At 36.1% G+C, this 16,349-nt stretch overlaps 1 pseudogene; it reads left to right on the top strand.

Annotated features, from left to right (window-relative positions):
* The window catches only part of LOC107563199 (mitochondrial inner membrane protease subunit 1-like), a 15,740-nt pseudogene extending 8,014 nt beyond the window's left edge, over positions 1 to 7,726 (top strand).
* Positions 7,727 to 16,349: the final 8,623 nt, after the last annotated feature.

The raw sequence follows: 16,349 nt of genomic DNA, 5'->3' as shown, positions 1-16,349 counted from the left end.
GGTGGCTGACTAAATACTTTTTTTCCCCACTGTATATATATATATATATATATATATATATATATATTTTATTTTTTTTAAAGGCTGTACTTTATTTAGTATGCTGACAGTGTGCTATGCTTTAGTATTTAGACCGTTTGCACAGCAAAATCCTGTCAGAAGTCTTTTTTAACTCACCCTCCATGAATCAAGCCATACATTCGAACAGATAACAGAAAAGCTTTTTTTTGAGAGCCTCACCCCCTGAGAGTTTTGTTTAAGAAGATAAAATATTCTTTTTAAATACACCTGCAGAACTCTGTTTTGAACTTATGTGAATGCCTTCTTAAAATGTGTCAGATCAGAGCCAGGTGAACCAAAAGCAGCACATTTTACAGGGTTTCCTTAAGACCGATTAGTTACTTCATTCAGGCTACCAACTGCCTAGTCAAATATTTAATTTAGCTCATCCCTAGTACTGTTGCTAACGGTTACTCTGTATTGTAGCCTACATCCCAAAAGATGCTTTATAGAGGTTTAAAAGGTGAGAATATATGTTATAGTTTAGGCAAAGAATCTGTGCCCGCTATCAACTGCCAGGGAAAACGGCTCAGAAACAATAGTTTGTTCGCCCCACCCTGGTGTTTGATAAGCAAAACAACAGCTGGCCCTTTCACTAACTCCCTGAGATACGACTATATCCAGTCAGGCAGAAACATCCCTGGACGGAGGGGGCCTTTAGGTAGAGCAGCTAACTCTCGTACACCCTGTTTGTGTTGGGGGTATCAGACGTAATTATGAGGATTCAAAGGTGTGGATTCGATGTCTGACTGGAATGGAAAGAGAGGGGAGCAGGGGACAGAGGTATGGGGTGAGGAGATGGCTGGTGGGTAATGGGATTAGGTGTAGCACTTTCCATGACACACAGAGACAGACACCTGACACTTGGCCTGGGACTGAGATGGAGGGGACATGAGGATTAATTCCGCCCCAAATTGGAGATGTCATTCCCAAGGCAATAGGGGCTTTTGGGATAGGGCTCGGTTTCGTTCAGTTTCTGCTCGGCTGAGTCGCCTTAATTCTTTTGGTTTGTTTCAGGAGAAAAAATTGAGGTTTATCCTTCATTGGACATCCAGTGAAGTTGTTCTTCTGAAGATTTGTTTTCTAATTGTGCAAGAGCTTGATTGAGTTTCTTGTTGGAAAGCAGTTCGACAGCTGACAAACGCCAAGTCATTGAAGTGTTGGGTTTTTGTGGATGTGTACACTCTTAAAAATAAACATTATTTGTTGGCATTGATGGTTCCATGAAGAAGCTTTAAGATAAATGGAATCTTTCCATTGCACAGAAGGTTCTTTGGGGAACCCAAAATGGTTCTTCTATTGCCCTCTTCTGGAACTCTTATTTTTAATGGAATAGTTCACCCAAAATGGAAAATTTGATTAAAATGTACTCACCCTCTGGCCATCCAAGATGTAGATGAGTTTGTTTGGAGAAAGCATTACCTCACTTGCTCACCAATGGATCCTCTGCAGTGAATGGGTGCCGTCAAAATGATAACACCTTCATAATAATACACAAGTAATTGCCATGACTCCAGTCCATCAATTAACATATTGTGAAGCAAAAAGCTCCATGTTTGTAAGAAACAAATCCATAATTAAGAAATTTTTAACTTCAAACCATTGCTTCTGGCTAAAATAAGAATCCTATATTCAATACAGTATGTTGCTATTTCCAGTGATAAAGTCGTCTTGTCTAAATCAGGAGAGAAATATGCACAGATCAAGCACAGAAAACAGTTCTAAACAAATATGCATAAATATTTTTCTGAGAGGACAACTGGAGATTGACTTTTTCAATGGAGGAAGGGACTGGGATTTTGGCTGGAAGTTAAATGCCTAATGATGCCTTTGTTTCTTATAAGATTGGTTAACTGGAGTCATGTGGATTACTTGTGGATTATTGTGATGGATTTATCAGCTGTTTAGACTCTCATTCTGACGGCACCCATTCACTGCAGAGGATTCATTGGCAAACAAGTGATGTTAAATTTCTCCAAATCTGTTCCGACGAAGAAATGACCTCATCTACATCTTGGATGGCCTGATGTGAGTAAATGTGAGGTGAACTATTCCTTTAAGAGTGTACCAACATACAAACACAACCTTTATTGACTCACGCACGCTGCTAGCTTGATGGCCAAGGAAAAGTCAATAGTTTGAGAGAGGATGGACTGTTTATTCAGACAACGCACCACAGTTTTATCAAGGCCGGGGTGCGAGGACAAACAAAAGACCTCATGTTCTGTTGCTATGGCCATAGCGTAACTCTCTCTTTTTTTTCAGCCCGAGGAGATGAACCTGTGCCTGCTAGCACCGTCACCTGCTCCCACAGGTGTAGATTGGGTTGTCTGAGACAGGCTCAGATGCCCAGGGGTCACTCTTTGTGTCTTGTTGATGGGTTGTAGAGGCTCCTGAGAATGAAACACCATCTCTAATGATCACTTTGGTTTCACAGTTTTAACCGTTTGCCATTAAATGTGTGAGGTGCATTTCCCCACCAACATCACCTCAGTGACAAAGTGTTTAAAACTCTCTTTCGACCCTCTGGCACAGGCCTGTGTCGTCAGGTTTTGTCACTGAGTGAGATTTCCAATTGAAAATTTCGATACAAATTTAAGGTTTCCATTTGGAGTTGCAGTGTAGTGGTTAAAGCATGTGCTCCAGAGATGTGGTTCTCACTAGTAATACAATAATTAATAAAAATGGTAATGTGATGTTATATTCTAAATTCAGGGTCTTGAATCTACCATACACCAGTGTTATTTTAGTATCGTTTATACTGTTATAGTAGTTATTAATATAATTTATAACTTTAGGTTTTCTGTATAAACATATGTCAGTTATTTCTAATTTTCAGCATTTCTAAGATTGATTTAGCTTACATTTTTCATGTAATGTTTATATATTATATACAATTACAGAAAATGGTTTTTAAATATACAAATGTATGCTATTTTGTAAAAACTGTTAGCATGCTAAAATCTTCTCCAAGGATGTTAATATGAAATACCAGTGAAAAGTGGCTGGTGGATATATCCCTATATCAATTCTAGCCATTCAGATGCATCGTTGACTAGTCCATTTCTAAAATACTAAAATGTACACATGCTTAATTATTATGCAAGTGATGATATTTTGACTAAAAATGACAAGCTCATCTTTAAAAAAAAATTAAACGTATGCATGGATGAATCTCACAATAAGATCAATAAGCTGCAGTATTGTATTATCCCTTTTCCATTTCCTCTCCAGTAATTACTTGTTACTCTTTCTGAAAACCAGATTTAATTTTTAATTTCAGACTTCATATTCATTAACCTGTTTTAGAACTCAAACAAATCAGTACATGTGTACAATATCACCTTTATGACAAAATCAGTGTTGGTTGTGAATAATTGTTTTTAAATGTAGACTCTCTTTTTTTTATTATTTCAGGATTTATGAAGACTTGGCAGGATGTTTCGCGGTTTCTTTGTGAAGACGATTAGCTTTGTCGGTTACACCGTCCAGTATGGCTGCATCGCTCACTGTGCCTTTGAGCATATTGGCAAATTTGTGTCGGTAAGTTTCTTGTAGCTGTTTGGTCAAAGCATTCCCACTGATAGTAAAATAAATACATTTAAATGTTTATTTCTACCAACAATTCACCTACAACAGTGTTCAGGACCTTCCATGGAGCCCACCATCACTAACCACAACGTGTTTTTTTCAGAACGAGTAAGCCGTCACCTCTGTCGAATACAAAAGTGAGAATGAAATGCTTACTTTAGCTTTTATTTGACATTTGTGACCCTGGACCACAAAACCAGTCAATTTTCACAAAAAAAGTGTACATTTTTCAAAATTGAGATTTATACATCATATGAAAGCTGAATAAATAAGCTTTCCATTGATGTATTAGGATAGGATAGGACAATATTTGGCCGAGATACAACTATTTGAAAATCTGGAATCTGAGGGTGCAAAAAAAATCGAAATATTGTCCAAATGAAGTTCTTAGCAATACATATTACTAATCAAAAATTAAATTTTAATATATTTACAGTAGGAAATTTACAAAATATCTTTATGGAACATGATCTTTACGTAATAACCTAATGATTTTTGACATAAAAGAAACATCGATAATTTTGACCCATACAATGTATTTTTGGCTATTGCTACAAATATACCTGTGCTACTTATGACTGGTTTTGTGCTCCAGGGTCACATTTATTGATAATACTGTCATGCATAATCTTTTGAGTATCTGCTTTATTTTGACCTCACCTGTTACATTCTTTCAGAGGGGATATCGTAATAGCCAAAAGTCCTTTTGATCCAAAAATGAACATTTGTAAACGAGTGATCGGCCTGGAAGGGGACAAAGTTTGCACTAGTGGACCTTCTGACGTCTTTAAAACACACACGTATGTGAGTACCTGCTGTATCGCACCTGACATCAGCTCTGCTTGAAGGAATGATTCCTTTTCCATAAACCCATAGACACTTTATGAAGTCCTTTACTCATCATTTTACAGTCCTTCTGTCTCTCTTTTTTTGTATAAACCACTGTGTTTACTCTTAAGGTGTATGCATTTGAATTTCACATGCTTTCACCTTCGTTGGGTAAAACGTTTACCTTATGGCAACAACAAATGCTTGTTTCTCAGTTATTGGTCCAGAGAGAGCATAGCCACCCTGTCACTGAAATAGCTGTTATTGCTTTTTTTGTATCACTTGTTTTTTTTCCACCTTGACTATGTGCGGTTCTGGCCTGTAATTTTTCCCGAAGCTGTTAGTGTTAGTGCCAGATGAGTAGAGCAAGTGATGAAGAGAAAGGAGAGAAAGAAAGGCCTGTCACCGCAGTCATTTAAGGTAAAGAAATACAAACCCTCAGATGAACAAGCACCCGAGATTGTAGAAGTTGGCTCACTCTCTGTACTAGCCATCCTAAACCAATTGCAAAATAATTAAGACAGCAATGTACTGATGCAGTCTCTTCTACTCCTAAAATGTTTGAAAAGTGATTCAAGTATAAAATCTTAAAATGCTAATCTAATTCAATAGCAATGGCGTCATAGCAATATTAACATACTGAGCTTTAACTGCTCTTTCTTCTTGCATTTATTTGTGTATTCTATTGATTTTTCTTTCTAATGCTTATCATTTTGTCACAGAAGTTGTTTTGTGTTGATACTTGTTTATAGCTAACAGAAAATGTGACATGTTTTCTATAATTGAAGTAATGCTAATATAAGTCAGATCTGTAACTTTGTTGTATCTAATAACATTGAAATATCAATGTTTCATAAACATTTTTTTGAAAAGAGTGTCTTGGCAAGTATGTTTAAATACTATCTTTAGCATGACAGGGTAATTTGTTTGTTCCTATATATAAAATGCCTTTGCGTAATCAATCAAACTGCTTTGAGCAGTCAATCAAAGATAGAACATTAATAACGGATTTGGCTGTGATATCTTAGGCAGCTGTTTTCACTGCATGTCTCCAAACCACAACATGTTCCTGGGAAAGATCTATAATCAGGAGAAAATGTGTGATAGTTCAATACAGTGCTGCAGGAACTGATCCTGAAACTTGCATTAGTGAGCGTTTGTGAATTTCCATCATTCTGAAGTCAATGGGTTTTTGTTTTGTTTTGTTTTTTTCACTCATGATTTTAAGCTTTTACGTGTCTTGAAAAAGGTGGTTACTAACTAGTAGCTAAATAGACTACAGAATTTGTTGAGGAGGCTGAAGAGTTAAACTCATCTACTCACTAGTCCATATTTACTACCTTGTTGTATGCTCATGCTCTCACAATCAACAACAGTAACCATAATATGTTTCTAACATGCTTCCCATTTGTAAGATCGAATGCAGGGTTGTCAACATTTGTGTTTGGTCACAGTATGGTGTGATTTCTCGTATGCTTAGCTGACAGACAGGACAAAAGCTTCGATTTAGAACAGCAGATGATGATGGGCTGAGATTTCTTGTGGATGGGATCAAACATATGTTTCCATGCTAATGAGAGTCGACTGCAAGGCGACTCCATGCTGACATATGTTTATAATCACGATTCTTTCGCATTCTGTTTGCAATACAGAAGGTCAGCAAATCACTTTATGGGTCATATTTAGTCATTCCCACACATTAGTGCATTAGACGGCTTTGTTAGGTATCTAGTGTGATTAATTGAGAGTATCAAATCCTACAAGATTCTATGGAATTCTTCAGAAGATTCTTTGGAATGCTACTTGATGGGGAAAAACGATTTGAAAAATTCTTCAGTTTGGTCAGTGCCAGATAGGCATCTCCATACTGTTATGTTTATAATGACAACGTGATGTGTTGTTCATCCTCTCCTCACATATAGAGGGGGTGGAGGGGACTTAATTAGGGGCTTGACAGCCCCACTCTCCCTGTGTGATGAGATTATTCCTAATTGATGTCAGTGTAGATCAGGCTTCGCTCGGTTGCAGGCCCAGCCTGGCAGGTCTGTCCGTGGTCTAGACCCATGGAGCAGCTCAACGGAGGCGTGGCTTCACCCCTCACCGAGAGGATAAAGGGGGGGGGGTGCAAGGCCCCAGCGGTCATTAAAAATGATCAGATGAGCAGTTAAGTCATGTGAACTTTCTCACTGTTAGGAACTTCTTCTTTATCCTGTAATCCGGGGAGAACCTAGGGTTTCAGTACGGTGTGTTGCATATGAATGCATTTCATAGTGGGGCGAAGGATCATTTTAGATGAGTGTGATGCAATCAGAATAAATTGTACTCGTTTTCTCAAGTTAGCATGGTGGTTTAAAATTTTGGACTTCCAAATCTGCTGTAATCTAGGTACCAAGAGGGCATGTGTGGCTGGAAGGCGATAACCTTCGGAATTCCACAGATTCCTGAAGCTATGGCCCAATTCCCTATGCCCTGATCCGAGGACGCGTTTTCCTAAAGGTAATGAGGATACAGTCTCATTTCTTGACCTATACACTTCCCCAAAGGCCAAACCACAAGCTTTTTGAGTTTGAATTGTTGCCCTTTTATGTAGTATTTTTTAATGAGTCTCAAACAAGCAGTATAAATGATCCTTTCTTAATTTTACTTTTATTTGAAATTGCAAATAAATGAACTCAAAGTATAATTTAGTAAGTGTCTCAAGAATTGAGTGCCGTCTTCATTTGAAACTGTTTTCGACTGTCGACTCGTATAGCATCATGTGCCCATGACCCTGTAAACAGGTCTCCTCACCTTCTGTCAGGCCCTGATTGGAAAGTCAGAGGCAAATGATATGGGGGTGGAGGGTCTTACAAGGACAATATTTTTGAGTTGGAAAATGTATGTTTGAAGTTTAAAATATTATAATGCATAGTATGTTCATAAAATGTACAAAAGCTGTCACTGGGTCACTGCTATTCAAAAGCTAATAATATGTGTACCATTTAGATACTAATATGTGCACTTTAAGTGCTAATATATACCTTCAAGGTACTTATATGCACCTTTTAGGGTTAAAAAAAGTATAAAGGTGTACCTTTTTAAAGGATACCACCCCAGTGACAGCTTTTTCCTCCGAGTATAATTATAAATAATAATTTTTTTCTTCCTTGTTTGTTTTGCAGTTGTGGCCCCCACATAGTTTTGGCATATTGGCTGAATGTCCAAACGACGGGCGCATTTTATGAAGATGCTGTGTTCATGTATAGTCGCAATGTAAATGATATTTTTGCAATGTTTTAAAATAAATTCATATTTATAATTCATGTCTGTTTCATTGTTTAGGGCAAATAAGAATTTATGATATTGAAAAAAAAACGATGCATCATATCATCAGCAACATCATGCTGCAATCAATGGTTTAAAATGTTAATGAAGAAACTGCATTAAATGCTAGGAAGATCTGGTAAGGTTTTAACACAGACTTGTGTTGTTTCAAATAAGTTTCACAACATTCATTAATGCAGCTGAACCATAAGTAACACTCTTTAAATTGAAATGTCTTTTTTTTTGCATATAAACATTTTCACCAAAAGTTATAAATGGACTTTTTAAATGGGCAGGCACCCTAAAATAAGATTAAATGAGAGTACAGAGACTAAATTTGATTAAACTTCCTTTTTAACCATTAAAAATGATGTTTTTAACAGTTCTAACAAATGTGACTTAATATTATTTGTGTATTTTATTACATATTTATTATTTAAAGCCCACAATTATTATTATTATTTTTGTTTACTCTGAGTCAGAATAATGCTTCCATATTGTTTAGAAATGCAGTTGTGTGGTATAAACACATTTCCAGACATACTGTACTATGCTATATTGGCATTGTCCTTTGACCCAGATGTAGAATTTAATCATGAGTAGCAGAATTTTTGGTACAGATAGCACTTCCACTTGAAAAAAGCCACCACTTTTTCTTTTTATTAATTTCTGCTGTTTGAGAGCGAGAAACGTATTAAGCTAGATACTTGTCTTCAGTGTTGCACAACCTTATATCCTCCTTGATGTTTGAAACATCATATGGGTTTAAGCACACCTGGGCTGTAATCCACTATTGAAGGTAATGATTAATAAACTTAATCATAATTAAAGCCCAAAGAGAGACTTCTTCTGACTTCTTCAAATCCAGTCTTAAGTCGCTGGGGTATATTTGTAGCAATAGTCAAAATTATAGATTTTTCTTTTATGCCAAAAATCATTAGGATATTAAGTAAAAAGCAATAACAGCTATTTCAGTGACAGGGTGGCTATGCTCTCTCTGGACCAATAACTGAGAAACAAGCATTTGTTGTTGCCATAAGGTAAACGTTTTACCCAACGAAGGTGAAAGCATGTGAAATTCAAATGCATACACCTTAAGAGTAAACACAGTGGTTTATACAAAAAAAGAGAGACAGAAGGACTGTAAAATGATGAGTAAAGGACTTCATAAAGTGTCTATGGGTTTATGGAAAAGGAATCATTCCTTCAAGCAGAGCTGATGTCAGGTGCGATACAGCAGGTACTCACATACGTGTGTGTTTTAAAGACGTCAGAAGGTCCACTAGTGCAAACTTTGTCCCCTTCCAGGCCGATCACTCGTTTACAAATGTTCATTTTTGGATCAAAAGGACTTTTGGCTATTACGATATCCCCTCTGAAAGAATGTAACAGGTGAGGTCAAAATAAAGCAGATACTCAAAAGATTATGCATGACAGTATTATCAATAAATGTGACCCTGGAGCACAAAACCAGTCATAAGTAGCACAGGTATATTTGTAGCAATAGCCAAAAATACATTGTATGGGTCAAAATTATCGATGTTTCTTTTATGTCAAAAATCATTAGGTTATTACGTAAAGATCATGTTCCATAAAGATATTTTGTAAATTTCCTACTGTAAATATATTAAAATTTAATTTTTGATTAGTAATATGGATTGCTAAGAACTTCATTTGGGCAATATTTCGATTTTTTTTGCACCCTCAGATTCCAGATTTTCAAATAGTTGTATCTCGGCCAAATATTGTCCTATCCTAACAAAACATACATCAATGGAAAGCTTATTTATTCAGCTTTCAGATTAAATTGACCCTTATGACTGGTTTTGTGGTCCAGGGTCACACATATAAAATGCCTTTGAGTAATTAAAGGATTTGTCAATCAAAGATAGAACATTAATAACTGATCAAAGAGAGACTTCTTCACACCTTCATCAAAGACAAACTCCCTCAGTTGCTCTTTCTTTCAGTGTTTATTGGTGTGTTTGGATGTGTGCATTTAAGGTAATGAGAAATTGACGTCTTTCTTTCAATGCAGAATGCGTGCTTTAATCAAGGTTTTAATTAAAACTTCAGAGCGTCATTTGATCTCAGCGCAGGATGAGTCTGTCTTTGGATGATGCTGGCTGACATCAAATGTGAGACGACGGTCACAATTTCTTTTCAATAACGTGGGTGTTTGCATGGGATGAGCCTCTTAATTTGGCTGAAACTTGCTGATCTGAGGTCAGATTTGTGGTTTCTATTGTTGTAGTTGAGAATGAGGTTTGTGGAAAAGGAATTTGATCTTAGATCAGTTCAAAAGGGAAACTTCTGCCAACATTGGATTTCCCCCCTGGTGGATCCATACCAGACAGATGGCATTGAGGGGGAGACAGACTATTGGCGGCTGCACCAAGTGTGATGTCTGTTGTGATCAGACCGGTGAGGATAATCGATAGATAAGCCCTACTGATCAAAGCCTTTGATTTCAAATGTGAGCCAGGCTCCCAAGTTATTGTAGAAAGCATAAAAGTAAAACAGAAAACAAACACATTTCTAGGTGTTAATTAAAAAGTCTTTGTCCGTGACCAAATGAAAAATACATTTACAAAAACTTACTATAGATATTATGACAACCACCACGGTCATTTTAAATGATTCTTAGCCACTTTTACACACAAAACTCATTATACAGTAACAGTGCCTTTTCCAGTAAATGTACCGCATGCAGCAGTTTTCAGCCTTTTATCCATATAGCTACCGTTCACACTTTTTTATTTTTTTGAAAGTTCTGTATCCATATAATGTGAATGGTAATCAAAATTACAAATTTCAAACTAGAAGTAGCTTAATTTTAGTGCTGTCAAACGATTAATCGCATCCAATATAATAGTTTTTGTTTACATTATATATGTATGTGTACTGTGTATATTTATTATGTATATATAAATACACACACATACAGTATATATTTTGAAAATATTTACACGTTTATACATTTATATATTAATATTCTTATACTTTATATATAAATATATTTAATATATAAGCATAACATATTTTTCTTAAATATATACATGCACGTGTTTTTATTTATATATACACATAATAAATATACACATACACACACATATATTATGTAAACAAAAACTTTTATTTTGGATGCGATTAATCGTTTGACAGCACTACTTAATTTAAAACAATAGCAGACTTGTTTTGATCAAATCAGAATAATGTGATAAAAATAGTCAATTATAAAAATATAGGCAATAATATTGTGAAAAAAATATTACAATTAATAATAACCGTTCTCTACTTCAATATGTTTTGAAATGTAATTTATTCCCGTGATGCAAAGCTGCATTTTTAGCATCATTACTTTAGACTTCAGTGTCACATGATCCTTCAGAAATCATTCTAATATGATGATTCGCTGCTCAATATTTTTTTTTTCTTTTCTCATTATTCTTCAAAGTTGGAAGAACAGCATTTATTTGAAATAAACATCTTTTGTAACATTATAAATGTCTTTATATATTTTTTTAAATTTAGCAATTTAATGCATCCTCACTAAATAAAAGTATACGTTTCTTACCAAAAATAGCAAGACCCCAAACTTTTTAATAGTAGTATTTATTTATATTTGCTTTTTTGTTCTTCTTTCCCCATGTTGCATTCAACACTAGCTCAACTAATCTGTTTTTTTCTAACATTTTGACAGTGGTTCCTGTCCACACATGATGTCCAAATAGCAAAATGCCATTACATTTATAGAAAGGGCTGTATAAGTTTGCTAGGAAATGTTCAAACAAATAGCATAAATGTATTTCTCCACAGTGGTGACTGATATAAACATAGTAGATCTCAGACCTGAGGCACCCTTATCAGAAGAGCACAACAGCAGCGTTGAGGTCTGTGGCGTGAGTTTGCGCTGCTGTGTGGAAGTGTCCTCACGCCACAGGCATTCGACACCATTACTGTCGCTCTCCTCGACTAATAGTGGCAAGAGTGCTGTGGAGGAACATTTTCCCCAAGGCCTGCAGAGATGGGCAGGGAAGAAAAAGGGGGCTTAAAGGGGCAAAAGGCAGTTTGCCTAAAGGCAGGCTAATTCTGACAGTCCTGACCCACATACCCCCCGTGGGTCTGTGTACAAGCACTCCTGCTCAATGAAAGCATTTTTGTTCCTGTCCACACATGATGTCCAAATAGCAAAATGCCATTACATTTATAGAAAGGGCTGTATAAGTTTGCTAGGAAATGTTCAAACAAATAGCATAAATGTATTTCTCCACAGTGGTGACTGATATAAACATAGTAGATCTCAGACCTGAGGCACCCTTATCAGAAGAGCACAACAGCAGCGTTGATGTCTGTGGCGTGAGTTTGCGCTGCTGTGTGGAAGTGTCCTCACGCCACAGGCATTCGACACCATTACTGTCGCTCTCCTCGACTAATAGTGGCAAGAGTGCTGTGGAGGAACACTGTACACTCCTAATGGAGGCCAAAGGAACATTTTCCCCAAGGCCTGCAGAGATGGGCAGGGGGTGAGGTAGGAAGAAAAAGGGGGCTTAAAGGGGCAAAAGGCAGTTTGCCTAAAGGCAGGCTAATTCTGACAGTCCTGACCCACATACCCCCCGTGGGTCTGTGTACAAGCACTCCTGCTCAATGAAAGCATTTTTTTTTTGAGAAACAAGAGTCTAAAGGACTGAACACTATTTCTTATTCTTGTTCCTCTTGTTTTCAGACTGTCCTCTGGGTCCTCGGCAGTAGTTCTTATTTCACTGAATAAATGTGTCAAATGAAATGTGGTTTTCTTCTTTAATTAGAACTAATACCAATCAAGCACCACATCCAACCCTGTCCCGGCAGTTTCTCATTGGTGATCTCCAGAGAATCAACCACAATTTCCAAGCTCTGATTGGCACAGTGCAAGAATAGTTATTTTATTCTTTGTTGATGTTTTATTTCTCTCTATAAATTCTTCGGCTGTTTTGTATTTGGGCATAATAGTGGACCTTGGATAAATAATTCTCACTATTCAGTTGATGTTTAGGCTTGAAAGTGATTTGAAGAACTTCCTACAGGTTCATGCATCCCATACTAAGTCCCACATCTTAAACTTGATCCGCATCTAAAGCCAGATTATGTATGATGATTGAATAAATTATTAAATATTAAATAATATTATTAAATATGTACTTTAAAAGTTTGATTTCAGTGAAACAATCATTAAGCTTTTTAAAATTTCTTGTAAATGCTTTAAAATAATAATAATTATTATTATAATAATAATAATAAAACTTTTGATTAAATTCAAAATCAATAATTTACCTGACTAAAAATGTATCACTGGTAACTTGCAGAAATATGCTTGAAACAAATTAATGACTATTGAATTTTCATGTTTATTTTCCAGTCCCCTCAAGATTATAGGAAACTGAAGAGTGTTGAATAATCTTGGTGAAACTTTTAATGGAGAGAAGCTGCTATCAGACTCCAGCAGACCTTTCACAAAAGGTAATCGATCCAGGCTTTAATTAAGGGCAGCATTAGAGAACCACCTTCTAGCACATTTAACACAGCTTTGATGTTCAGTCATTGATTTAATTTCCTTAAAAGCCTCACAGAGCACTGATACGCCTTCACAGATTCAATGGAGAGGACGGCATTGACTCGTCAGCTTGTGAAGTTTGAGAAACCGGAGGAACCAGCAAAACCGCCTGTGTTAAAGGACAGTGTTTCCTAATCATGTCTGTCATGAACCAGGAGTGATGAAGTGAGTTTCCAGTGACAAGCAGGGAGTCTGTCCACACTGAATGCTGTGTACACAATCACAGTCAGCCAAACATATTTGACATTTAATATATTTAATACGTGGAGCAGGATTTTGAACCAAAAAGATATTACTGTGAAACAAAATGTTTGACTGACTGTGAATGATTGCCCTTCATCAAGGTCCAGACTCTACCCGGTTGTCAAGTCTTAAAAAAATTATATGACCAATAAGTTATGACAACATGAGTTTTTACATTACTTTAACTCGTCAAAATAAGTAAAGCAATTATTGCTTTAATTTATAAGATATATCTTTAACAACTCATTATTTTAAGCCAGTTTAATGTAATTTAAGTTGAAATAAGTTACACAGCCAAGTAGAATGTACTTAAAAATTATTGTGTAAAGGTTGTTGTTGTTTTTTCCCCAAACATTTTTATGCCATGGAACCCCAAATACATGATCACCTCGTGGGAGACCTTTTTTTCTTCATATATACAGTATATAGGCAACTATGCATAAGGGTCCATTTATACTGTGAGAAATAGTAAGTATAAAATATTATCTGGAAAATATTTATTTTCTACAAGCCATCTTATTGTTTGCAACGTATCTCTCGATAGAATAATATTATGTGTGAAAGTATTATTTTTATCAGTGTTTTGAAAGCAGAGTGTCAAATTTGAGTTTGTTTGATTGTTTTTGTGTTCATTCATTCATTTTCTGAACTTTTTTTCAGCCCCCCTAACCTTGTAGCCCTTTGGGCCCCGGTTTTAAAACCCCTGGTCTAGTGTGACATTTTAGTTGGCTCATAGCTAGGCCTATTCTTATTTTTTTTAAGTCTATTTTTAAAGGCCTGAAATAAGCTAACTGGACCAACAGCTCTTCCTGAGTTCTAGTTAAGCCAGACATTACACCAGTATATAACAATTTCCACTACTTTTCTTTACATGGAGGTCTACAAAATGAAGTCATGATAACCACGTACTTTATAGAGGATCAGTACAGATAACACTGGCAAGGGTTTGACAATGTGTCAACTCAAGAGAAATCACAATGGAAGCCATTCTGGCTGAACTCTATCTGGCCACTTTCCATTTAGTTGTCTATTCCAAAAACTCTCTTGCTGGGCCTAATAGTTATTGAATAGACAAATACTTAGTAGAGGCACTTTGGGTTGGTACTGTAGCCCACATCTTTAGCCACTAAAATACCATTAACAATATAGAGACTTAAATGGTACATCCAATCCAATTAATTTGGAACCATACCTGCCAACCACAGCCTCGGCTGTCAGTCATTTGACAGATTATAAGACAGATGCACTTTATTTACTGGTGTTTCTTTTTTTCTGAGCCTCAAATGAGAGAATGTTGTTGTTTGTCACTGGTATGTCATGACATGATGACATTTCTTTGACAGAACACTTAACAGCATTCTTTTTTCTCAGTTTTTGTGAGTTTGTAAGTCCAAGACATCAGAGACAGAATAATAACAACATGCTAGAAAATGTGCAAAATTTCAAATAGATTTTAAATTTTTTTGGATGCAATGTATTGCATTACAAATTATAACGGAAGTTTTGTCATTCAAAATTACTGAAATCTATTGTGATTTGCTGTTAAGATAAAATTAAATTTGAATAGGTCATATAAACATAATATAAATATCGTAAAGGAACATTCAAATCCTCATGTCATAATAAGAATAAAACTTCACCGTGATTTTTACTGAATGCATAAATAGTAGATTTATAGCACTAACTATTAAAAAAAACCTGGTCAAAAGGTGTTTTTTTCTCAGAAATAAAATCATCATCTGGTTCTCTTTGGCAGCAGTTGTTTGGGCCGACATGCATGACTGTCTTTCCAACACTGCTGGCCCAGCCAGTGAATAAGGCTAAAGTGATGCCAAATTTCCCAGCTATTCCTGCCCTTCCTTTACCAGACCAGTGAATCCAGACCTTCTGCAAATCTGGTGCTGTGGCAGCTTACTGACTGATCATCAATCTTCCAAAAGCCTGGTGGGCCCCGGTAAAGCCCAGTGAAATGAGAGCCGCTGGGGATGATCAGTGGTTTCTGGGTCTGCTTGGGTTCGGATGTGGCGGCACGGTGAACGGCAGATGGGTTTGAGTGCAGAATGAGCCAAGAGGCGGAAAGGAACAGAAAACTGAATATTTAGCTGTAATTACAACAAACAGATTGTTTTATCATGAAAATGAAAATAGAGTGATCAGGGTTTAATTCAGTTGATTGACTTGCTTTCTTTCTATCTATCTATCTATCTATCTATCTATCTATCTATCTATCTATCTATCTATCTATCTATCTATCTATCTATCTATCTATCTATCTATCTATCTATCTATCTATCTATCTGTCTATGTATGTCTGTCTGTCTATCTATCTATCTTTCGGTTTGTCTGTCTGTCTGTCTGTCTGTCTATCTATCTATCTATCTATCTATCTATATATCTATCTGTCTATGTATGTCTGTCTGTCTATATCTATCTTTCGGTTTGTCTGTCTGTCTGTCTGTCTGTCTGTCTATCTATCTATCTGTCTGTCTGTCTGTCTGTCTGTCTATCTATCTTTCTGTTTGTCTGTCTGTCTGTCTGTCTGTCTGTCTATCTAGATAATAAAAAGTTGTAATATAATCAACTTTATTAATATTGCATGAAGAGAAAACATTTCCTTTGAAATGTGATGTCAGGAAAATCCTGTCATGCTTGGGTTAATATCAACCTGATCTATACAAGGTGTGATCACATATGAATTCATTCGTTTGAAAAAGTAAATTTTTTAGGAGAA

This window comes from Sinocyclocheilus grahami, unplaced genomic scaffold (assembly GCF_001515645.1).
Source record: "Sinocyclocheilus grahami isolate Dianchi unplaced genomic scaffold, SAMN03320097.WGS_v1.1 scaffold861.1, whole genome shotgun sequence".
NCBI classification, from domain to species: domain Eukaryota; kingdom Metazoa; phylum Chordata; class Actinopteri; order Cypriniformes; family Cyprinidae; genus Sinocyclocheilus; species Sinocyclocheilus grahami.
This window is presented reverse-complemented; position numbering and strand designations above follow the sequence as displayed.